Genomic DNA, 26,697 nt, shown 5'->3' with positions numbered 1-26,697 from the left:
CTTTGCTGTTACTGTGTCTGGCATATCGAATACTCTCGGTAGCTTGCCGGGCTCTCCGAGAGGGGTGGAGGAATCAAACTCAGGTCGGCCATGTTGGCTGCGTGTAAGGCGAACGCCACCCTACCTGCTGTGCTATCGCTCCGGCCCTGATCTATGACACTGAAAAAATACATATGTTCAAGACATTTAGGAAACACATTTATGTAAAAAACTGAACTCCACTTATTGAATTAAATTATGAAAAAATGTTTCTAGGAGGGGCTGGAGTGATAGCACAGTGGTTAGGGCATTTGCCTTGCACATGGCCGACCTGGGTTCTATTCCCAGCACCCCATACAGTCCCTTGACACCGCCAGGAGTAATTTCTGAGCGCAGAGCCAGGACTAACTCCTGTGCATTGCCGGGTATGATTCCCCCAAAAAACAAATAAAAAACAGAAATGTCTCTAGGAGAAATGTCTGTATTTTACTCTAAAATATTTGCTAGCTGTGTTTACTATTTTGTAAAAGTAGACTTTGATTCCAATTACTGTTTGACTTTCTGCATTTTTAAATTATTATTATTTTTAAAAAACAATCAGTCAATGTGATTTATAATTTGAAAAATATGTCAATTTTTTAAAACCTTAAAAACTGTAGGTTTTGGGCTGGAGCGATAGCACAATGGGTAGGGCATTTGCCTTGCATGCGCCCAACTCTGGTTAGAATCTCAACATCCCATATGATCCCCTGAGCACCGCCAGGAGTAATTCCTGACTGCAGAGCCAGGAGTAACCCCTATGTATCGCCAAAGAGCAAAAAAAAAAAAAAAGAAAAAACTGCAGGGTTTTATGTATACAGCATTCCAACACAACAATGCCTACTAGAATGAGTATTTCTTTCCACCACATTCTTTCTTTTTTTTTTTATTAATGAGACACCAGGAGGTACAGTTTTAAACTTACAAACGTTCATGTTTGGGTTTCAGTTATACAATGATCAAGTACCCATTCCTCCACCAGTGCCCATTCTCCATCACCAATGAACCCAGTTGCCTCCACCCCCAACAATGGCAGGGCATTCCCTTTTGGTCTTTCTTTCCTTTAGGGTGTTGTAGTTTGCAATAGAAGTATTAAGTGGACATGGTGTTCAGTCTATAGTCTACTTTCAGCACACGTCTCTCATCCCGAGCAAGTCCTCCAAACACCCTTTACTTGGTGTTCCCTTCTCTATCTGAGCTGCGTTTTCCTCAAGCATGGGCTGCCAACTTCCAAGCTGTGGACCAGAACTCCTGGTACTTATTGCAACTATTCTTGGATGTTCATATCCCATTCTGTTACTTTATAATCCCCAGATGAATGAAGTCTTTCTATGTCTGTTCCACTGTTTCTGACTCATTTCACTTTGCATGATTCTTTCCAGGTAGAACCACTTGTTTGCAAAATTCATGACTTCATTTTTTCTAACTGCTGCATAGTATTCCATTGTGTAGATGTACCAAAGATCTTTGACCAGTCATCTATTCTCAGGCACTCGGGTTTTTTCCAAATTATGGCTATTGTGAACAGTGCAGCAATGGACATAGAAGTGCAGATGTCATTTCGACTGTACTTTTTTGCCTTTCTGGGATATATTCCCAGAAGTGGTATTGCTAGGTCAAATGGGAGCTCAATTTCTAGTTTCTTGAGAATCGCCCACACTGTTTTCCAAAAGTGCTGAACCAGTCGGTATTCCCACCAGCTGTGAAGGAGGATCCCTTTCTCGCCACATCCATGCCAACACAGGCTGCTTTTGTTCTTTTGGATGTGGGCCAGTCTCTGTGATGTGAAATGATATCTCATTGTGGTTTGGATCTGCAACTCCCTGAGGATTAATGATGTAGAGCATTTTCTAATGTTCCTTTTAGCCATTCAGATTTCTTCTTTGAGAAAGATTCTGTTCATTTCCTTGCCCCATTTTGTGATGGGGTTGTATGTTTTCTTGATGTTGAGTTCGACTAGTACCTCATATATCCTTGATATCAACCCCTTTTCGGATGTTTATTGGGAGAATATCTTTTCCCATTCTGTAGACTGTCTTAGTATTTTGGTCACTGTTTCTTTTGAGGTGCAGAAGCTTGTTAGTTTAAGATAGTCCCATTTGTCTATCTCTGTTTTCACTTGCTTGGCCAGTGGCATGACATCTTTGAAGATACCATTAGCTTCAATGTTATGGAGGGTTTTGCCAACTTTGTCTTCAATGTACCTTATAGATTCCAGTCTGATGTTAAGCTCTTTAATCAGTTTTGATCTTACTTTTGTACATGGTGTTAAGCAGAGATCTGAGCCCACTTTTTTGCATGTAGCCATCCAGTTTTGCCAGCACAATTTGTTAAAGAGGCTTTCCTTGCTCCACTTCATTTTTCTTGCCCCATTATCGAAGATTAGATGATAATATGCTAGGGGGGAGATGTCAGTATATTCAACCCTGTTCTATTGGTCTACAGCTCTGCCATTGTTCCAGTACCATGTTGTTTTAATTATTACTGCTGTGTTGTAGAGTTTGAAGTTAGGGAGGTTGATTACTACCATTTTCCCCCAAGAATTCCTTTAGTAGCATCATCTTCAATGGGGAAAAACTGAGAGCCTTCCCTCTAAGATCAGGGACGAGACAAGGATGCCCACTCTCTCCACTGCTGTTTAATATAGTACTGGAAGTACTTGCAATAGCGATTAGGCAAGAAAAAGATATTAAGGGCATTCAGGTAGGAAAGGAAGAACTCAAGCTCTCACTATTCACAGATGATATGGTACTATACTTAAAGAACCCAATAACCCCCACCAAAAAACTCATAGAAACAATAGACTTGTATAGTAAAGTTGCAGGCTATAAAATCAATACCCAAAAGTCTATGGCTTTCCTTTACGCAAACAGTGAGAGAGAAGAAAGCCACAAGAAAGAAAAAAAAAAAACAATCCCGTTCACAATTGTGCCCCAGAAAATCAAGTACCTAGGAATCAGCTTTACTAAGGAAGTAACGGACCTGTAAAGATATTCAGGTACTCTATAACTTCTTGTTTCAGTTTTTGGAGATTATAGAAATCCATGAATTTATCCATATCTTCTAGGTTCTCTTGTTTCTTGGCATATAGACTTTCAAAGTAGTCTCTGATGATCTTTTGAGTTTCTTTGGTTTCTGTTGTGATATCCCCATTCTTATTTCTGATTTGATTTATTAGGGTTCTCTCTCTCTGTTTCTTTGTGAGTGGTGCTAGTGGTTTATCTATCTTATTTATTTTCTTGAAGAAGCAGCTCTTGGTTTCATTGATCTTTCAGATTATTTTTTCATTTCCATGTCATTGATTTCTGCTCTAAGTTTTATGATCTCTTTTCTTCCGTCTGATTTTAGCTCCTTTGTTGATCTTTTTATAAGATCTTGAGCTGTGAAGTCAAGTCTTTTATGTCCATCATTTCTTCTGTCCTGAGATATGCTTGCAGACCTATAAATTTTCTCCTTAATATGGCTTTAGCTGCATCCCATAAGTTCTGGTAACTTGGGGCTTGGGTCTTCTCATTTGTTTCCAGGTATCTTTTTTTTTAATGTGGGAGTACTGCTATTTATTCAGCCACTGAGTAGCTGATTGAATTGTGCATGAACCTCACCTTACTGTTTTTTTTTCATTTTTTATAATTTTACTTGTTGAATAACCATGGGAGCAGTTACAAAACTTTCAGGTCTAAGTCTCGGTCGTACAATGAAACCTGTACCTTCACCAGTGCCCATTCTCCACCACCAAAAACCCCAGTATACACCATCTTACACCCTCCCCCTACCTGTGGGGCAGATGATTTCCACATCACTCTTTCTCTACTTTGGTCACATTCAATATTTCGACACCAGACCCACCACTATTATTTGAGATTTTTACCCCAACACTCAGATCTGCTGAAAAGGCAACAGTAGACAATTTGTGTTCTATTGCTGGTTATGAATAACATATGATATCGCGTGGCTGCAGTAGGGCCATAAGATTTTGAAATTCCGAAATTTTAACACTTAAATCTGGAGGGATTTCTGCCAAAACCTGCTGTGTATCGAGATTTGCTCCTGAGACTCTGGGATCATGGCCGTTGAGCAGCTTGATCAGGTGCCAGAGAGGCCATTCGTGGGTGATGACTTGGGGTCTCATTGGGATGGGGATACCAGGACTGGCTCCACCCCCATCCTGTAAGGCCCAACAAGTTTTGTCACTGCGGGCCCAGACCTGACTATCCAATGGCCTCTGGAGGATGATGGCCACTGAGCCGCCAAAGGGGACCAGGCAGAGGACAACACCCTTTTCCCCTGGGGTGGCCCGGCAGCAGTAACCTACTGCTGGATCCGGACACATTTCTGCCAAAAGCCGCTGGGTTTTGAGATTTGTTTCTAAGTCTCTGGGATCATGGCTGTTACACCGCTTGATCAGGAGCCAGAGAGGCCCTTTGTAGGTGATGATTTGGGGTCTCTTTGAGGTGGGAAAGATAGGCCTGGCTCCACCCCAATCCCGTGAGGCCCAACAAGTTTCATCACTACCGGCCCTAGCCTGACTTTCCAATGGTCTCTAGAGGATGACGGTCACTGAGCCGCCAAGAGGGAGCAGGCGGAGTGACAACACCCTTTCCTCCCTGGGGTGGCCCGGCGACAGTAACGTACTTTGGAGTCCTGACGCATTTCTGCCAAAAGCCACTGGGTTTCTAGATTTGTTTCTGAGTCTCTGGGATCATGGCCATTAAGTAGCTTGATCAGTAGCCAGAGAGGCTGTTTGTGGGCGATGACTTGGGGTCTCATTGGTGTAGGGAACACAAGAGTGGCTCCACCCCTATCCCGTGAGACCCTGCATGTCTCGTCACTGAGGGCACAAACCTGGCTGTCTAGTGGCCTCTGAAGCATAGCAGTCACTGGGCCACCGGGGGGAACAGGCCAAGGCTCGAAACCTATTCACACCTGGGTTGGCCCAGCACCGGTATCCTCCTGCAGGGACCGGATGCATTTCTGTCAAAAGTTGCTGGGTTTTGAGATTTGCTTCTGAGTCTCTGGGATCATGGCCATTAAGCAGTTCAATCAGGAACCAGAGAGTCCATGCCTCTAATTATATAGCTGAGCCGTAGGTGATTTGTGGGTGTGTTTCCCACATACCTAACTTTTGGCCATTTACTTTCTTGGTAAACTTTGCCCCAAGTTTTTGGGGTCTGGCCAAAGGCATAGCAGCAATTTTCGAGTATCTGGAAGTCTGAAGGCACCATCAGGTTGCTGATGCACTCACGTCACAGGTACAAATTGACCTGCTGGCAGCACCATAAACCCTTGTTTCCAGGTATCTTTTGATTTTGTTGTTGACTTCCTTCCTTATCCACTCGTTGTTCAGCATTGAGTTGTTTAATTTCCAGGTGTTTGATTTGGTTCTCCGTGTTTGTGTGTGATTCACTTCTATTCTCAGTGCATCATGGTCTTAAAACTCTATTGATACTATTTCTATTTTTCTGATTCTATTTAGGTATGTTTTGTGGCCTAGCACATGGTCTATTTTGGAAAATGTTCTGTGCGCACTGGAGAAGAATGTGTATTCTTTCTTTCTGGGGTGTAATGCCCTGTATAGGTCTATTAGCCATTTCTCTTATATTCCTTCTTTCAACGCCAGTTTTTCCTTGCTGAGTTTTGTTCTTGTTGATCCATCCAGAAGTGATAAGGTGATGTTGAAGTCTCCAGGTACTATTGTGTTGCTAGCAAAGTCCTCCTTAAAATCTGTTAGAAGTTGTTTTAAATATTTAGCTGTTCCCCCTTTAGGTGTCTATACATTTAAGAGTGTGATTTCTTACTGTTGTACGTATCCCTTGATGAAGAGAAAATAGCCTTCACTGTCCCTTCTAATCTTTTTCAACCTGAAATTAATGTTGTCGGATACCAGTAAGGAAACCCCAGCTTTTTTAAGGGAGCTGTTCGCTTGCAGGATTGTTTTCCATCCTTTAACTTTGAGTCTGTGTTTACTCTGACTGTTAAGATGAGTTTCTTGTAGGCAGAAGAATATTGGTTTCTGTCTCTGAATCCATTTTGCCACTCTGTGTCTCTTAATTGGTGAATTTAGACTGTTGACAGTGAGAGAGATTACTGTTCTGGGGTTTTGTTTCATCTTTCTGTAAGGGTCTGTTGTGCTTGTAGGGTTTGTCTTGTCTTATAGTAGCCCCTTTCGCCCTTGTTTTAGGTTTGGTTTTGAGTCTATGAAGTTCCTGAGCTGCTTTTTATCAAGAAAATAGTGCACTGTTCCTTCTATTTTGGGTGAGCGTTTAGCTGGATAGAGTATTCTTGGTGAAGCATTCATTTCAGTGAGTTTTTTCACTATATCCCACCATTGCCTTCAGGCTTGAAGGGTTTCTTCTGATAGTTCTGCTGTGAATCTAAGGGGTGCTCCTTGTATGTGATTTTTATCTTTGACCTTGCTGCTTGCAGCAGTGTGTCTTTATCGCCAGCATAGATCATTCTACCTATGATATGTCTTGGAGTGTTTTTGTTAGGGTCTCTTTTAGCTGGTACCCTTCGGGCTCCTTGAACTTGAATGGCTACATTGTCGAGCTCTGGAAATTTTTCAGCAATGATTTGTTTAACCATGGCTTTTTTCATTGGGATTGTTTCCCTGAGCTTCTGGTACTCCAATGATTCTAATGTTGTTCCTCTTGGAATCATCTCCTAGGTCTCTGATTCTCTCTCGAGCTATTTTGAGGTCCCTTGCCATTATTTGTTGCTGCCTGTTGATTTGGTGCAGCTGATCTTCCAGCTCACTGTTCCTGTCTTCAGCTCCTGTCATTCTACTGTTGAGGGCACAGACTGAGTTTTTTATTTTATCTATGGGCTGGAGCGATAGCACAGCAGGTAGGGCGTTCGCCTTACAAGCGGCCAACATGGCCGACCCGAGTTCGATTCCTCCGCCCCTCTCGGAGAGCCCGGGAAGCTACTGAGAGTATTCGATATGCCAGACACAGTAACAACAAAGTCTCCAATGGAGACGTTACTGGGCCCGCTCGAGCAAATCGACGATCAATGGGAGGGCCTTTACCTTTACCTTTTACCTATGGAATCTTTAATTCGTGACAGTCCTGTGCGTAGCTTTCCAATTTCTGTTCTTATTTGTTCCTGGATTTTCTCGATTGTCCAAGGCATTGTTCCTTTCATATCTACTTTCAATTTACTGGATATCTGTCTGTTTCTTTGAGTTCATTGAACATCTTCATGACTTCATATCTGAATTCTTTGTCAGAGAGATCCCTTAGGTGAGCAGCACCTAGAGAGGCTTCTGGACTCTTTTCATTGTCCTCCCCATGTGGTGGGGATTTGCGTTGTTTCTTCATGTTGGTGTGTAGGTATGGGAACTAGGTTTTTTGGTATGACTAAACTACCTAAAATTAGGCCACGCCCACTTCTAATGAAGCCACACCCACTTCCGAAAAGATCACGCCCCCAAGGTACCTGGTGTGTGTGGGGTAAAGACTGGGTGGGGAAGAAGACCAGCACAGCTTGGGGGACCAAGAGCAAGAGGCAGAGAGTCCGGGCTCCTTTTTTCCCAAGGTCCGAGAGGATTCCTGCGGGGCTTGCTGGAAGAAATTCAAGTCACGGATTCGAATACCAGCGGATAAACTGACCTGGGTGAGGAAGAAGACCAGCACAGCTTTGGGGAGAAGAGGAAGAGTAAGTGTTAGAATTTTTATAAATACTATTATAAATACTTTTATTCTGCCTTAATAAAACAGAAAGTTTAAAAAAAGGTAACACTTCAGAGAATTGCTATTAACATGAACAAAAATCTAATTTAAGAAAATTAGAAAAATAAAGTTTAAATTTTATTATCTTCTGTTTGTAAGAATATGATGAAGAAAAATTAGCTGGAATACCAAATTAATAATCAGAGTTGTTAAAATATGAATTACTTATGTATTAAAAATAAAGATTATATAAAACTTCAACCTCAATAAGCATTTTGTGTTAATAGTTTTAGCATAATGAAATGAAAATCACGACATGAGAGATTGTACATAAAGTGATTTATTTTGGCCAAACACAGTATAAATTTAGGGGATTAGCTCTTAATTGTGTATACTTAGGAAGATATTTGTAAAAACCAGAATTTAAAGCACTTATGTCTGTAAGCTGTGTAAGATCACCCATTCATATTTGCAGCAAAACTTTTTAAAACTCCTCTTAAATGCAGTTACAAAAACCAAATAATCAACCTTTAAGTTAAAAATATAGTTGAAAAAACTATTTAAAAAATCTTGATTTATAGCTTTCTAAAATATATTATTCTATGATGCTCATAGCATAATCCAAGTGTGGACAATTTTTTTGTCTATTCCAAATCTATTTTAGTAATAGGGTATTTTTTCTTGGGTGGTATGTCTACCTACACAGTTCTGTGTTTATTTTATTTAATTAGAACAAGTCTTGGCCAATAAGATGTGAATGAAGGGTTTTTGGTGAAGATTCTGGAAGATCAATTCATCTGGTGCTATTTAGAGGATCTTTTTGTTTTTCATGGAGGCCTGATTTCTGGAGCTGCAGTATCCAGCCACAACAAGAAGATAACTAGAGGAAGCAGTCACAAAGAGCGAATTATAGAGAAGAATATAAATAACCTCTAGTGTGATATGCTCAAGTCACCTTATATAACCTTAATTAAGTTTTTCACATTCATTACTTTTCTTTTCCAAGAAAAAAATTATCTCATGATCGTTGTATCTAAATACAATATCAAATTTAAAATTTAAAATATTATATTAATTTTTCTATATCTATCATATAAAAGGTACCACTTTGTACTTCTTCCATGGGAACTTCTTTCTTTACTAATTATCTGCTGAAGGTATGTAAAATGAAAGCTGGAAAATATTTTTTCTTTGAAGTTCTGTCTGTTCCTTGGATAACTAACATACAGATGACCAACATTGTAATAAAAAACCTAACCACTACCCACAAGCAGTATCGTAGGAACACAGAAATTCCCTCTAGTGTTGTAGTTAAGTCATTGAATGATAAATTATTTGCAAAACTTCAAATTGAGAAGTAAATTTAATTATAACCATATTTACTTAAATCGTTTGGTTCATGGCATTATTTATGTAAGTGTGATCTGAGCATAATGACCTAAGAGTGTGCTCAGGAGGCATGATAGGCTATGACTATAACTCAGGAGACACATATTAAAATAATTATTTTTACTGGGCTGTAAGAGCTTAAGGAATTTGTCTAGAAACTGGAGATATATTTTTTTTTGTAAAGGATGATACTGAAAACCAAATGTGACAATATATCTGGTATTAGTCAGAAGAAAATGTGCCTAATTTAAATAAGTAAACTTGTATTCTCTTGAACACTTAATTAACATTAATCCAATTCTGACAGTTCGGCTAGAATGACTTCACCAAAATAGTGTCACCCTGTTGGGAATCATTTGCTTGGCCAGCTGGCATTCCTCAAGTGATTTCTCTTGTGTCAGCAACATGCCGTTTTTTCAAACACACCACACTAACGCAAATGAGACTTTGTCCAAAACCCTTCATTAAACAGTCATATTCAGACTTAGGCCAAAACCCATAGCAATGATTTAATAGGTAAAAAAGGAAGATGCTGTTATATTTATTTATTCTTGATTTCTATAAAGTTTCCCTTCTGATTGCTCCTTTCCTTCTGAGTATTTCCATATTATTTATAAAATGTAAACAAGTTATAGTTTCTTCTTTACAATCTAAAATTTCTTCTGACTACTTACTTTTCTTTTAGTGATTGAGCTCCTTCAGTATGAAAATTATTTATGTGTGATATGTATTTTTCACTAATTCTGAGTTAAAAGAGAAAGAGAGGATAGGAAGAGAGAGAGGAGGGAGAGAGAGAAGAGAAAAAGAAGAAAGAAGAGAGGATAGAGGGGGCAGGAGATAAGGCATTTGCTTTACATGCATGCTCCATGTCTGATTAAATCCCTGCACTGTAACTGGCTTCCTGAACACCACCAGGGAAATCACTGAACCCAGGGAATCTCTGAATACTGTCAAGTGTGGGTCCCAAAACTAAACACAACAAAAAGCTAGGCTCTTGCCACTACCCATTGGCAGAAATGCTGCCCTTTACGTGCAACTACTGAGTTCTTAAAGTTGCTAACTCCAAAGGTCAGGTTTCTCTTTATTGTACCTCAGCTATCAGCAGAAATCTAGAATAAGAGTAGATGAATCCCTTCTCATCAATAATCTAATTTCATGTTTGCCAGGACTCCATACACTACAAATATCATGTATAGGGTAGTTATCACGCATTTTTGGTTTCTTCTACTTATTTTTTCTTACAATTCTCCCACATCAGGATGTCTTGGACTGAATTTTGATCCTCCTTGATTTATTACCTATAACTTTCCCTTTATAATATAATATAACTTTCCCTTCTTTTTATAATGTAGAAGTTCAAACTGAAACTGAAACCGGTCTGTGTCACAGGCCAGACTTTATACTTATCATTTCTGCATGGAAATCTAATATATGTCTCAAATGTCATCTCTAAAAACTGAACTACTTGATAAAATATCAATTTTCCTAGCTATTGAAGCAAAATAAAAATGGATTCATTTTCATTCAATCTGAAGATCCATTAAAATTTGTCTTACATTTGATGTTTTGTGTGTTTGGTTGTTTTTGATTAGGGAGGATGCATAGTGATGAAGGGTGATTCCTGATTCTGTGCTCAAGGATCATTCTTGAAATCACTCAGTGTCATATGTAGAAACAGGGATTGAACTGGGATTATCCACGTGCCAAGCAAGTGCACTAAACCAGCTAGTCTCTCTCTGGTCCTATTTACTGCCATGACAAATTATATTAGGTAGTTTAAAACCATCTATTACTTCTATTGTTCATTATTTAATAGAACTCAGTACAATCATTCGCTGGGATTTTTAGAATCATCTCCTGACTCGATCACAGATTCCACTTTACCTGATAATTCTTCAGAATGGCCTTGCAAAAATATGAGTTGATTCATATCAAAACCTGCTCATGGTTCCCCCTTTCTTTTAAATTAAAAGACCAACATAGATTTCTTTGATTTGAACTCTTTCTTTTTTTAGGTATCTCTTCTATGTTTTCTTTCACATCCTCATAAGATCCTTTATACTGTTTTAACACTTGGAGCTTCATCCTTTTTGTTTGTTTGTTTTGTTTTTGGGCCACACCTGATGGTACTCAGAGTTTACTTCTGGCTCAAGTTCAGGTAACCCTATGGTATCAGGGATTGAATGCCAGTTGGCTATGTACAAGGCAATTGCCTTACCTGCTGTATTACCACTCCAGCTCAACCCAATTGACTTTTTGCTGTACCTTGAACATATCACAGCATGATCCTCATAGGGAGATTATCACTATCTCAAATTTAAATATTTATGCAAATTTTTGCTATTTAATGCAACTGTATCTACTCTAAATATTCTATGTACTTTACAGCTGAGAATATTTACTCTAGCACTTATAAGTCCCAATATCTTTTCAACAATTTATCATATTCTAATAAAATGTAAATTTACTTACTTAGTATGTACTATATTGTTGTCTTCTACTGCTGTGTAACTTCCATCTGTAGAAAGGATGTGTCATTTTGTTCAATTAAGTGGCTTTGTGTCTAAAACTTATAAAGGTGCAGTATAGCTGCTTAGTAAAATTTCCTGTCATGAATGAATGATACCATCCATGCCTATATTTTACTTGCGACTTGCAGCCAAATAAATAATATCTCTGAACGAGTAGAATCCATGTCCCATACTTATTTTGAATCATTTTACAAGCTATGTTGGTGAAAAAAGAAGTAATTTAGTACTTTCCCTTTTGATATATGCCATATATTCTATTGAGATGTTATTTGTTCTAGTCAAGCTACAGGTATATTTCAAAAACCTAGAGCAAGAGCCAGCGCATATCTAAAATGCATGTCAGCAGCAATGTAGTTTAATAAGCATGGCTCTTACAAATATAAGACCAGTAGCTAATAGTTAGACCATGAAGTTAGAATACCTAAACTATTGTCTCACTTCTTTTTTTCCAAACCTATTAAAATGTGCATAAATTAAGTAACCTTTCTGTACATCACTTGCTCATCTGTAATAGAGAAAACATAGCACCTGACTCACAAGATGGTTTTGAAAATTAAATGTTAATGTATGTGAAGTAAAATTAGCATGTAATTTAGTAGGCATTCTATATATATTAGCATGTTGGCTCTTCAGGTGCAGAACAAAATTTTCATATCCATTTATTTGAGATTTCTATTACTTATGAGCAATCTTTCTGACTCTGAGATATCTCCTACTGCTTTGGTTTTTGATAGTTGTTTGTTTGGGTATTTGGGGGCTACTCTATGGTCAGGGTTTTAGCATGCAAAGAAGGGACCTCCCCAGCCTTTGAGTTATTATCCTTACCCTTCTTTTGTTTCTTTTGTAAATAAAATAAGGTTGATTTAAATGTCTTCTATTTCTAGTGGCACTAAAGTATCATAATCTTCAAGAATCAGACAAAACTGTTTTCAGACCAAAACCAGCCCTTCATTATTAAATTTATAGTTCTTGGATGATAATTATTTTCACATTGATATTAATGGTGATTGGAGACAAATTGTGGGTTTTGCAGCTCTACTCTGATGAAAATCTGGAAAATAAACTGCTGTTATCCTTATCTACTGTCATTTCCTTTTATGTGTATCCACGTTTGGATACTAAAAAAATCTTGAAAAGAAGATAAAGGGAAATTAGTGTATAAGACAATGGATAATAATTCATGACAAACAGGAATAATAATAATAATAATATAATAAAACAACAGGAATGGTTTGACACTGACAATTAGAATGCCTGTTGGGTATACAGGTGAATTTATATTGAATGCCAATCCCATATATAAGGAACTAGTGAACAACCAAGAAAGTTCAAGATAAACAGATGAATTAGAAAAAAGTAAGAAACTAGTATCAGATTACTACAGGAATAGAAATTAAAACTCAACATGCTGTGGAAAAGAGAAATAGCAAATCCTCTACCTAATTTGTCTCCCAAAATATTTTTTATTCACAAAATAACCACCTTTTCTGTTGCACTAGTTTTCTGCTAAACAAAACATCATTGTTATATATCTATATATAAAAGTGCCCAAGATCAAGTTATTGCTGTGGATGGGTGTGAATCTTTTCCCAGGTCACAGACTTCTGGCTGTGTTATCATGTGGGAGAAGGGGCAAAGAATCCTTTATTGTTTCTTTGTTCGTTTGGTTTTGGGGTCACACAAAGAAGTGCTCAGTTTTTACTCCTGGTTCCATACTTAGGTATCACTCCTGACTGGGGTAGGGAGCCATATATGGTGCCAAGGATTGAAACCCTTGTACACTGCTTGCAAGGGAAGTGCCCTCTCCACATTACAAAATAGGACCTCCAGCATGGGGTCCTTTTTTATAAAGCATCTTTGCAACATTTTATTGCAAGTCATTTTCCAACACTTCTTTTGTAAAACATTAATCCTATTCATAATTGATTCATGACTTATGACATTAGCAGTTTTCAAAGGCCCAATCTACTAGAACTATAACATATTGTACTAAAAAGTCAACATATGAAGTTGGGTATGATATAAACATTCAGGTCATAGCCACCAAGATGGCAATCAATTTTTTTTAAAAGAGAAGAACTACTTGAGATAATTACTAGAAACAGAGATATTTCATTGAAGGCATTTGATTTAATCAATCAATATTAGGGAATCTTTTTTTAATCTCAGTGAAAATTAATTTACGGTGTAGCACTGTAGCACTGTCCTCCCATTGTTCATGGCTTTGCTCAAGCAGGCACCAGTAATGTCTCCATTATAAAACTTGTTACTGTTTTTGGCATATCAAATACACCACGGGGAGCTTGCCAGGCTCTGCCATGTGGGTGTGATACTCTCAGTAGTTTGCCAAAGAATTTGTCACACACATAAACTCTCTGTGAGGGGAGGAGGAATCAAACCTGGGTGGGCAACGTGCAAGCCAAATGCCCTACCCACTGTGCTATATCTCCAGCACAATTTACTGTGTAATTTTATTGAATTCTAGAAATGGAACTCATTTTCTAGAAATGGAACTCCAGTGAGGCAGAGGACTTTTAGAATTGCTTTCTGTTTCTCATTTCTACTCCCTTGCACTGTGAAGCAGCAACAGCTTGGGAACTTCTGAGCTCCTCAACAGCTGATGCTCCCACATTCACTCTGCCACTTGGCTACCTATTTCTGGCAACTTATACTGGCAAACCTGGTCCCCACTGATTCTAGTCTCAGAGTAGCAAACAAATATAGCATAGTGGTTAAGAAAACAGTGCCAGACAGCTAGGATTCAGATACTTGCTCTGTTACTTTCTAGGTGTAAGACATAGGGGAAGTTACTAAAATCTTCATGCCTCAGTTTCATTACTTGCATAGACAAGATAATAATACTCCCTAACTTATATTTTTGTTATGAAGATTATTATTATGTGTGTTTGGAAATAAGACGAGGCAATTACTCATGAAGTATGTAGGTGATTCATTGTGAAGTTTTAATTTATTAATGATAAAATATTTCGGAGGAATCTCAGGGTTTTTGAAAATTCTTAATATATTGCTGGAACAAAACCTATTTAAAACTCACCAATGTATTATGAATGATGAGACCAGTGTTCAATAATTAATATGGAATAAGTTTTTATTATTCAATGGACTAATGCCCTCACATGTTCAGTCACTCTTTTGATTTTATATCAATTGAAACGTGAACACACACACACACACACACACACACACACACACACACACACCCGCAGTGAAAGTTTCACAGCAATAGGTCATCATTAAAAGATCACTGTTTCTTCTTATACATAATGTTTTCAATGACTGGTATTAAAATAATGCTCTATAGCAACTGTGTGTGCCATTGCTTAATAAACACTTAAAATTGGTTTTGGATATACATCTGTTACCACGGGTTTGAGAAGAAGTGGCTTTAGTGAGTTTTAATGACAGTAAACTTATTTCTGACCTATAGCTTATGAGAGAGAACAGTGACTTTGACATTTTCTGGAATTTTCATTATCTCAATAAAGAATTTGTCACACACATAAACTCATTATATTGTTCTAGTTATCATGCCAATACTTAAGTGGCTTTCAATCAAATCCATATTGCCAGTGAAAGATTATATTCAATATTTTTAATGTGATGTATTTTATATATCATTCTTACAAGTTGATATAAGAGAGCAAAGCAGTGAGATAACTCCATAGTCAATATATTGGCACGATTTTATTTTCTCCTTGAAAATTGAAATGAAATTTAAGATTAGACTGTGAATATCTTTAGTCCAAAATATATTATGAGTCAAAGATTTTTTTATATTAGACAGCAAAACCAAGAAGCCAGAGAAATGTTCTAATTTAATATATTAGATAAGGTTCTTCAAAGTAAGTTAAAGTAGATACAGTTAATGTAGTGAATCAATATTAATTAACCTTGCCCCAACTCACTTGCATTTTTTTTTCTGGCAGAAATCTTAGAGGAAAAGAATCAGTGAAGTATAAATTATGCTTTTATATCACTACTTTGGGGAAAAGAAAAGGTAAAAAGTGGTCTTACTTTCTTTGGTAGGAACTAGAAAAAAATTGTGAAATGTCTACTAAACCCTCAGCATAAATAGGATTATTGGAGTTTGGGGATCCCTGTAACACACTTAACTAACACCAAACTATCAAACCTTCACTTTTACTATGGTTTAGAGAGATGAGGACCAATAAAGATAAAGAATCATTCAAAAGAAGCTTTACCTTATCAGGGGATAAAATCCTCCTGAGATTAAGGAAGGCAAGAGAACAATCCCTCTTTCTCTAGAATATAAAGTTATCATTGAAGGAAGTCACATACATTAAAGTCACAGTCCATGTCACATTTATTCTTATATGTTTGTTCAGGAGTCCAATAAATGAATTATATAATTTAATTCCATGTTGCTAAAATATGCTTAGTTGAATATAAAAAAAGTTCAGAAGCTTTAAAACTCGGTATTATAAATTTAAGTAGTCCAAAAGACGTTTCATAAAATGACTATCTGATCTCACTATTTTGATCTACTTTGAGCAGATCCTAGCAATTACAAGTATAGAGTTCTAAACATTCTATATTGGAAGCATAAGCACATGTTTTTAGGGAGGATTTGACCACTGTAGATAAAAATAAGTCTATTGTGCTGGACCAAATGAGCTTTTATTTGACCTAATAAATGAGCAATTTAGCAGACAAAATAAAGTTGGTTGTTCCAACTTCTTTTTCAAACTTTTTCAAAGTCTCCGTATTGTATGCAAAATAGTACTCTGCTACTGGGCTATTATATCTGTATAGGAGGAACAGGAACACATGACCCTGTGGTGTCATCCAAAGTTCACTGAGAAGTTCTGTCAATGCAGTGTTTCTTGGACTCTGTGTGTCTGGTGATTAATTGTGCCAACTAGACAGTGTGTGTTTACTTAAGTAATACACCAAAACCTCCAGGAAACGCTTGGTGTCAAGATCCAACCCTCACACTTGGCCTCAATCAATGAATTAGAAAACAGAGCTCTGCCTAATACCTTGTGTGAAATATGACTTTTTAAAAGTTATGTTCTAGGGATTGAACCCTGTTCTTAGTCATGCAGGGCATGTGCTTTATCATTGAACCCATCTCCAGTCAAACCCCCACACCTTTCAATTTGTTGTTGTTGTTGTTGTTTTTACAAATTGTTCACTATTGGGTTTCAGTCATATGGTATTCCAACACTCATCCATTCATCAGTGTGCATTTCCCACCACTGATGTCCCCAGTTTCTGTTCTGCCCTCCCCCTCCCATAGTCTCTATATTGGGCACTTTTCTCCTCTGTCTCTGTCTTTGTCTCTGTCTCTCTGTCTCTGTCTCTGTCTCTGTATCTCCCTCTCTTTCTCTCTATCTTTCCTTTTCTGTGCTATGGTTTGCATTACAGATACTGAAAAGTTATCATGCATATCCCTTTACCTACTTTCAACACTTTGTTCTTGTCCACAGTTATCATTTTTTATTATTCTTTCTTTCTTGTCATACCACCTTTTAAAAATCTCAGCAGTCCCACTGCAAGTGATTTATTGGAGAAAATGTTCCTTCCCTTCTCTATAATACCCCACAGTCTAAGATATTAATGAACTAATTGTCTTGAATGTAAATAAGTAAGATCACAACAGACAAAAGAGGAAGAATCTGTGTAGAGGAAAAGAAATTGTGCTATTCTTTACTTTCTGTCAAGTGAGGTTCATTATTAATTAATATTGAACTAAGTTTCTATCTTTTCTGGAACTTACTTTAACTCACTTTTCACTTTGATGACTCCAGTTTATTCAATCGACCACAGTTGCATTTCCTTCCATATGTCAGAACTCTCCACTTAAGATGTCAGAATTTGATGTAAAGTTTTATGCCTCAGGCATCAAAAATGTTTCATCTTTCTTAACTATACCAAGCTATATAGCCTTATCTCTCTTTTCTCTTTAGCTCTCTATTTTGTTGATCTGACAAGATATCTTTCAAAGAAAGAAAATCATCCCTTATATATTTACTTGCGGTATGAACTAAAAGCAGAAAAATTTGTGGTCATGACCTAGTAAATATTTCTATAGTCCCATTGTGTTTTCTCAAATGATCTTTCTCTTATTTTTTGTGATGTTCTACTAGTTTTTTTTTTATATTGGATATCAACCCTTTGTCCAATGAGTGGTAGAAAAATATCTTCTTCCAGATTGTGGGGTGTCCCTTTATTCTGGCCATCATATCCTTTGTGGTCAAGCAGTGCCTTGATTGAATTTTTTATCTCAAATATCTCGAGTCTAATTTTTATCTCAATTTAAATCTGATTGGCTGGGAAAGAAAGATGGCGGCCGCACGGGAGCCTTGTGGAAAGCAGGTTTGAGCCGGGCTCGGGGGAGTGGCGGGGACCTCATGGGAAGGGGGGCTTTGTGGGCCGTCCCCCACGCCCCACCGAGGTCGCCAGCTGCCCCCCACGAGCGGCTCTCCGGCACGGCCACGGCCCCGGAGGCACAAGGACTTAGCACAGAGAACCAGCCGCTTGGAGCAGAAAAGCAAATGGACTTGTGTTGATCGGCGCCACCAAGCCTGCCCGGAGGGGGAAGGGCGTTGACCGGCCCGCCCGCTCCTCTCTGGAAAGAAAGATGGCGGCCGCACGGGAGCCTTGTGGAAAGCAGGTTTGAGCCGGGCTCGGGGGAGCGGCGGGGACCTCATGGGAAGGGGGGCTTTGTGGGCCGTCCCCCACGCCCCACCGAGGTCGCCAGCTGCCCCCCACGAGCGGCTCTCCGGCACGGCCACGACTCCAGGGCACAGAAACCAATCTCTTAACTAGCTAACTTTTAATAGAAATTCTTCCAGGGTCAATAAGTAAAATAGCAGAAATTGAAAACCGACATGATTTTATTCTTAAACCAAGTTGTAGAAAGCAAATCATTTCACAACGCTGTTTCAACATGTCTGATGGGGGGGGGGGGTGGGTCGTAAACTCTAAAGAATAATTGTGCATCTTCTATCGAAATAATCTATCTAGTCAAAGTAGATAGAGTATTAACTACAACTCATCTGCCTCACAAGAATTGGGAGGGGTGGGAGGTGGGGGTCTATTGGGGTTTGGGGTTAAAAATGAGTATTGGTAAAGGGAAATGTGTTCGGTATCTACATGACTGAGACCTAAACCCGAAAGCTCTGTAACTTTTCCCACAGTGATTCAATAAATAAATAAATTATAAAAAATAAATAAATAAATAAATAAATCTGATTGGCTAATTATTTAAAATTATTGAAGACACTTGAACATACATTTCTGAAAAGTTACTTTATAAAGATGTACTTAATTTGTAATATATTTCTTCATGATTATATTTAGGTCTGTATAAGATTATATTTTCTTTCACTGAATCCTGAAATCTGGTTTTAGATTTTGTCATAGTGCGGGTGAAATCAACATGTTCAGTTTATTAGGATAACATCTGCTCTTCATTTTCACTGAAAGAATATTTTTAATATTGCAATTATTTCTGCAATTAAATTATTGTTATTAACAGGGATATAGGTTGATATCATGTAAATATCATGGTTTTCACAAAAAAATTCACTTGATATTTTGATCATGTATACATGACTCTATCTGAATCAGTTGCTATAATATTTACAAAAGAGTGAGTATTGATTCTTTCTACATATATGTTTAAACCTTATCATATAAGTTTTGCTGTCTTGTTCTGGGAATTGCCCTCTTCAAAAAGCTTTAGTACTTCTTACAGTAATATTTAGAAACCAATATATGCATTAAATAAGAACATTGTTGGTATGGGCATCATGCCTCCCAGATTCTTTCAGTACACAGAGTGCATGCATGTGTGCGCATGCACACACACACACACACACACACACACACACAAATTCCATATCACATACACAAGTTCACACTGATAACCTAAATTCAATCCAATATTTTTACTATACTTTCATTATTTTTATGTCTCCTCTGTCAACAATGAGAAATCTTGTTCCACTTTTCATTGTAGTCAGGGCTCGTGTGTATATGATACTATTATTAACAATAATAGTGTATATGATGCATATATATGACCCTATAACTGACACATCTCATCTTTATATTCTGACACTGCTATCAACCACTGTTCATAGATCTTTGACTTCTCAAGATAGTAACGGCTCACCAATGCATTATCAGGTTTATTTTATCCTGAACTAAAATTTTAGGAAAGAAAGGAAGCAAACAGTGAATTATTTTTGTCAAATTAAAGCTTTTATTTCTAATGAATCAAATAGTACATGTTCTGAGTCCTCCAAAATGTGAGTAAAATAATTCCTGGATTAAAAATAGCATTTTCTTCTGCATAAGTTCCATTAGACAGATTTTCTAATTTATTTCAGAATTTTTCCAATGATATTACAAGTGTGATGTTGGATAAGCACTTAAATTCTTTCATTCTGTTGCCCCAGTTGTGTTCGCCAATTGAACAGAGAATCGTTTGGGAGCATTAAATAAACTACTGATACATCTGTCCTTCTGCAAAACAATTAAGTTATATCTCTTGTGCAAGGCCCAATCATGAGCATATCCTAAAACTTCTTCATAATTTCAGTGAGCTACTGATTTAATGCTTTTCTCCACTTTAAGAATCCCTTGCTATTAAATTTTAATTTAAACTGAAATCACGATGAAAGGCAAAGACATGAAACACCTGACCTCTAACATCTGAAGCTCCCAGTCCTATACTTTCTCCCCTCAATTTGGGGCAGTAGAAACTTATAGCCAATAGATAGTAGGACAAGTGAAAGTTTTTACATATGTCCTATAAGTAACAAATCAGTTGATTTTTAACTAATCAAAGAAGACATCAGAATAGCTGAGTCTGACTTACTTGAAGAGTTCTTAAAGGAAATTTAGACTACTATATGAGAAGTATCTTTTCTTCTTTTCTGCCTTAGAAAAAGTAAGCTCTCATTTTTTGAGGAAGTTAGTGGGCAATGTAGCAAAGAACCAAGAACAACTTTTAGAAAAAGAGTGTGGCTCTGGTTAAAAGTCCCAAAGAATTGTATGATCTCATTTCTAGAGCAGCAGAGAAATGAATGTTTGCAACAAGCAAAGGATCTTGGGAAAGTCTTTCCCAATGGCTTCTTTAGATTAAAATTCAGTCTGACAAATTAGATTTCCTCTAATAGGAAAGGTATGTCCAGATCCCTGCCCCACAAAAGTATAAATTAATAATATGTGCTATTTTAGGTTACTATTTCTGTAAACAAATCAGCTTCTCAAAATAACATGTTATCAGTATTTTATAGCAATATTATCAGAGAAATTTTCTTAATTTTACATCAAGAAATATCTAAGTTGACATTAATTATTATGATAAAATAGTTTTGCATCTAAAGATTAGGATAACTACTTTAAATAATTTAACAAAACCTATTTAACTTGAAGCTTCTTATAAAACTTTGCTGTGAATCTCAAAATATAAGATAGTGTAGTATATAAGATTTTCAGTTTTTAAAATATGAAGTTCTTAAAGATTTACAACATAAGAAGGCAATTAGCATAAACTTAAATTTCACGCCAGTGGTTCTTTAACTTGCCATCTATACACATCCATTACATATCTGGGGTTCTGTTAGAAATGCTCATTCATGTACCACATCCCCAGTCTACTTAATCAGAAACTCTTGTTGTGGGGCATAAGAGTTTGTTTAAACATTCCCTCATGGCAGTTGATTCAATACATACTGAAGTATTACATCCATTACTTTTTCCATTTATAATTTGAATAATTAAAACTTCCCTTCTTTTCTCATCAGATAAGGAATATTTTCTAAGAGCCAGGGATAAACATTGGGAACTACTTCACCACTGACTTTGGGAACATAATTTCTCTCTCTAGAGTTTTTATATGGTTAGGGAGAGTAATTGAAAGGACAAGAACGATTGTTAACAGTTTTAAAAGACTTCACTAAAGTCAATTGGCTTTAAAGTCAAAGGTGTTTAATTGATAGGGAAAAAATAGATATTGTTCCTCTCTAGTTTGTCAGCCTGATAATTTATAGCCTAAGAGATTTCTGTTCAAATGAACATCCAAGAGGAAAATGTGTGAAACATTAACATCTGTTCTGAAGTAATTTGTCAGCATTACCATACACAGATGAGGTGAAACTTTTGTAAATGCCCATTTAAACCACTTACGTTTGCATGTGTTTGTAATGAATGTTAGATGTTTGACTTAAAGACACAAGTGAATTTGATAGTATATCACAGTTTATAATTATTAAACAGTCATAGAATACCACAAAGCAGTAAAATTGGAGGAAACGAACAGCACTTTCTATCTTTACTTCATGTGAAGGTACAATGATGAAATTTAAGCTGACTGAGTTAAAGTGGCCCAAAGACCAGAGTGGCTTTTTGCTTTCACTTAAATGGTTAGGTAAAGAAAATAGAACCAATTGAAATAGACTATTGTATTTAACAATTATATATCTAGAAAGGAGTTAAGTAAAACAATATCAGTTCTTCATTTTTCTAAACTAGATTATTAACTTAAACACTGGCTCAAATGTTCTTGCAGTTTAGTTTCATTATATTTAAACATCGATTCATTCTAGTAAGGGAAAAGTTCTGGTACATAATGTACCAATCTTACTTTTCTAATAGTTTTAACTAAAATTGCCCTCTTCATCAATGCACTCAGATTATCACAAATCAAACTATGGGCCATTATAGTGAGATGGAATATTAGTAAAGGAACTTCTCTAAATTTGAAATGTGATTTCAGTGTCAAAAATGGCAATTTTATTTAAATTACTTATAAAATGGAAAATACATATAAAGTGAACTTGGTTCTTAAAAATCATTCATTTGCTATTTATACCTATTATATTTTTCTCAACAGTAATTACTTACCACTTTCCACTTTTAAATTTTAGGATAGTCATATGCAGGAATAATAAACTTAGTTACTTTTATTAGTTGTCATCTAACAGATGATGAAGTATTATTTAACTTATAAACTTCAGTATAAAATTTTCGTATAAATGTACTGCGTAAATTTCAATGAGGAGAGAAATGTTCAGTGTATTATCCCATACATCAAGTATGTACTCAATGAGAACATGAGATTCTGATAGCATGTTTGCTAGTAAAACTAGGAGAAACACTGACTAATGTCAGTATTTCCTTTGTCTAATGATATTTTGGAAGCAAGGGGTGTCTGTGCATGCAAAGTCTGTACAAGAAATCAAGTCCCATAAACTGTCTAAAAACTGTAGCCCTTTACAACCTTGCTCTTTTCCTTTTTCCTGTTTTTGCCTCAAGTCTTATGTTTTGCCTCCACTCCACACCTATGAAATTTTCACCTCCTCTAGAGGTGAAATCCTCTTGGAGTATCTTGGGCTCCAAAGACACTCAAATGGTCCCACCTGAGAAACAAAGGATGAAAAGTAGATAGAAAGGCTATTTGTGGGAAGTTTGTGGATAAGATTTTGACTGGCATCAGTAAAACATGTCAGTACTACTGGCCAAATACAATTTGTTCCTCCTGTCCTTGTGACTTGGTCAGACATCAATTATTTTTTTGAGCTTTGTTATATAGGTGGGTCCTTGTGAATTGCTTTAGCCAGTGTTAAATAAGTAAAGAAAAAAAGATTCACCTTTACAGTTTAAGCTTTAAGAGACTGATTCTCGGTGTTTTTTATTTTCATATTCTATGATGTCTAGAATATTTATCTTGTGTTCCATAATGTTTAGAATGCAGGTTAAAGCTCACCACATGACAAAAAAACTATGTACTTAAATGAATAAAAATATACAAATAAGCCAACACAAAATTCTAAGGTCTGTTTTGAACAATACTGTGATATCTAAAGAAAATATATATTCATTTCATGGTGGTAACAAAGCAATAAGGAAATTATGCCATTGCTATAGACAACATTTTAAGCTGTTTCTTTAAATTTTTGGTTCCATATGAGACCACATCAGAAAAATGAAATTCCAATGATAATTTAAGCTTAAATTGCATCAAGAAAGTAATTCAATATGAAATATATTTGTTGTGTGCACTAAATCTTAGCTGTTATGTATACTTTGTGTTCATACTGTCAGTATTCTTGATCTCCTCCATCAGCATTTAATCCTGATTTCTCCATCAGCACATATTCCTGATTTCTCTGACCAAAGCTTAAGATAATATTTATTTCATTGCTCCCCCAAATCATAATACAATTGATTTTTCAAGTTAATACAGCATTAAACAATAACAATCTTTAATTTGCTAAATATTTTAAGATACACCAAATCAGATGCTAAAGTATTTTACATAGATTATCACATTTACTTATATGAATAAATTTTAAAATATGGCATTGTACTTATTTACAATTTTAGAATCTTGGAAATTCTAGCCCTAAGTCATGCAGCTGCTAGGTAGCAGAGCCAGAATGGCAGCTTAGGTCTGCTAGATGCCAATGACATTGCTCTTTAGAGTCTTAATTAATCACCTCTCACCTGGATTATTGGAACAATAGTCTAAGTTCTGGCTCTGCTTTATTTCAAGTGTTCTTTTACCTTCTCCAATATTTGGTAGAGCAATGAAGAAATAGGACCTTGCAGAGTATTTTATTAAAATTGTGTTAACTCTAATTCACAGTTCCTTCTTATATCAAATCTAAATGCCGCAGTGTGTCTTACAGAATACTCAAGGGCAAGACAGTATATTTCTTATTCTCCTTTTTGCTACTCCTTTCTTTCTCCTCAATGTTGTTCTATATTAAAGTACATTTGCTCTATTTTACTACTGATAGTGATCTTGTTTGTTTTTTATATGTTTTCTATAATTAATCTCCTCCAAAAGACCCACCAATATTGTTGCTTAAATGCCACTATTACTTCATAACATAATGTGTATATCTATATATATCCAAATACATGTGTATATTTATAAGCTCATCTACGAAGGATTTTGCACTTTTTCTATCTGATTTCAACAGTTCTATTTTCCCATAATACAATAGTGCAGTGATTTATCAGTGTAAGATGATACTTTAAGTACATGAATCTTACAATCACAAAATTACAGGTTTGAATACAAATCTGCCACTTTGTGTTAAATATACTCTGAAAAGTTATTTAACTTCTCAAAACCTTGGCTTTCTATCTGTTAAAAATAAAGAATTTTTGAATAGATATTTATTTTATTATTTTCTTTTTTAAAAATTACATTAAATAGTTTAATGTAATAGCTATAGTTAATTTTTAAATATTTCTTGATGTTCTTATTTCACCATGATAAAAGATAACTGCTTGAATATCAGTTTGAACTAAGTATTAAATATGTTTTTCTCCTTCCTTTGACTTAGTGTCTCACAGAATATGCTGAGTAAATATTTGCTAGCTAAATGGATTGCTGTATCAAAACATTAGGAAGATGCCATTTTAGTTAGCTTTCACAGGAGTTGTACTTCATCTTGGTTTCCTCAAGATACTAGGAAAAAAATGTCAAAAAACATAGCCACAGATTTTAGATAATTCTGCCTTATTTTACTCCTGAAATTATATGAAGAAAATTGAAGACAAAATAAGAGATATTGAGATCATGAAAAAAAGTTTTTAAAAACTGTCCCCAAATGCCAGGGAAGTAAGAAAGATGGTCTGAGATCAAAGAGAAAACATTAGACTTATGGAATTAAGGACATGGATTATTTCTAAGAGCAATAAGCCAAGAAATCAATGAGGGAGAAATATTAGACATGCTGAGAAGTGGTCAGGGCCAGGTTGCAGCTGGTTTTATAAACATAATGAAGGTGAAGTCTACTTGGCTACCCTTCTTTCTTCAGCACAGATGAATGCATTAAGGAAAATGGCCCTCATGTGGATCCCATGAAGGAGATCGCCAAGGGCAAAATAAAGAAGGAACAAAGATTAAATATCTTTGTAATTTTACAGTGGAAAGTTTTACTGTAAACTTTTGAAGTAGGACTAAAACATTAGCAGCATATTACTTTTATAATAGCATAACTTTTGAAAAGCTTTTAATGGTATGATGACACATATGCTATTTCTGGAAGTAGCATTGGTATGGATATAGCCTCAATGGACTGATAGAGTATTACTCTCAACGCATATTTTTCCTGTTGAGAAAGTATTCTATATTTGAACAATAAAATTCCTAACTTCTGCTACAAAGTCCATTTTGAACAAAATTAATGGGAGTTTAAAGTCTCTAAAAAATAATGTTAGCATCAAACTCACTTCCCATGCTTGATTAAGTTTAGAGTGTTCAATTTAGAGGGTGGAGAATGGTTCATGAAAAAATTAATCTTTTGAAAGTTTTTTAACAAATCACAATAACCACAGAACAGATGAATTCCAGTCAACTGAGAAAAGTAACCTACATAAACAGAATCTATTTGATATAATTAAATTTGACAAGCTCCACAATAAATTAATATAGACAATCCTTTTTGCCTGACTTTGCCTTCACCTGTATGTAATTAATAGCATAATAAAAAATGGAGTTGATAATAGAGGAAAATAACAAAGGGGATTTAGAGAAGGAAGCCACCAATCTGAGGAAGTTTAGCTACCTCAGTGGCTATGCTTTTTAGTTAGGATCGCCATGTTTGACCCCTAGATCAGGATATAACCCCCCTCCACCATCTCCCACCACCAGCCTGCAAATTGGATAAGGAACATGAGAGTTTCTTAGCTTCCTCAGTTTAGGACCCTTAGTCTTAATCCCAGGAAACAGAAAACTTCCCTACGTTCTACTGCTGTGCATTTCTTACCTCTCCTTAATTCATTGTAAACATGCAAAGACATCCTTACTATCACCTAACCACATGACAATAAGCAAGAAACAACTTCGGACTGCAAAGGTCACAATGGTAAAGAAACACAGAATCCTATCAGGCTTAGTGATTTAAGACATTCTCCCAAAATATTTGAATAGTAAAAATAAGCTGTTTAATCTTTCTTCATGAGAAAGATTAAAAATGAATTTAGAAAGGAATTATTGAGGATGTATAAGGAGTCCAAGGGAAAAATGAACAAGATGTCAATCTCATATATTGTGAGGATATGAGTGAAGAAAT

Source organism: Sorex fumeus, unplaced genomic scaffold (assembly GCF_029834395.1).
Source record: "Sorex fumeus unplaced genomic scaffold, SorFum_2.1 ptg000008l, whole genome shotgun sequence".
Taxonomy (NCBI): Eukaryota; Metazoa; Chordata; class Mammalia; order Eulipotyphla; family Soricidae; genus Sorex; species Sorex fumeus.
The sequence above is the reverse complement of the archived record's forward strand: the minus strand, read 5'-3'. Positions refer to the sequence as shown.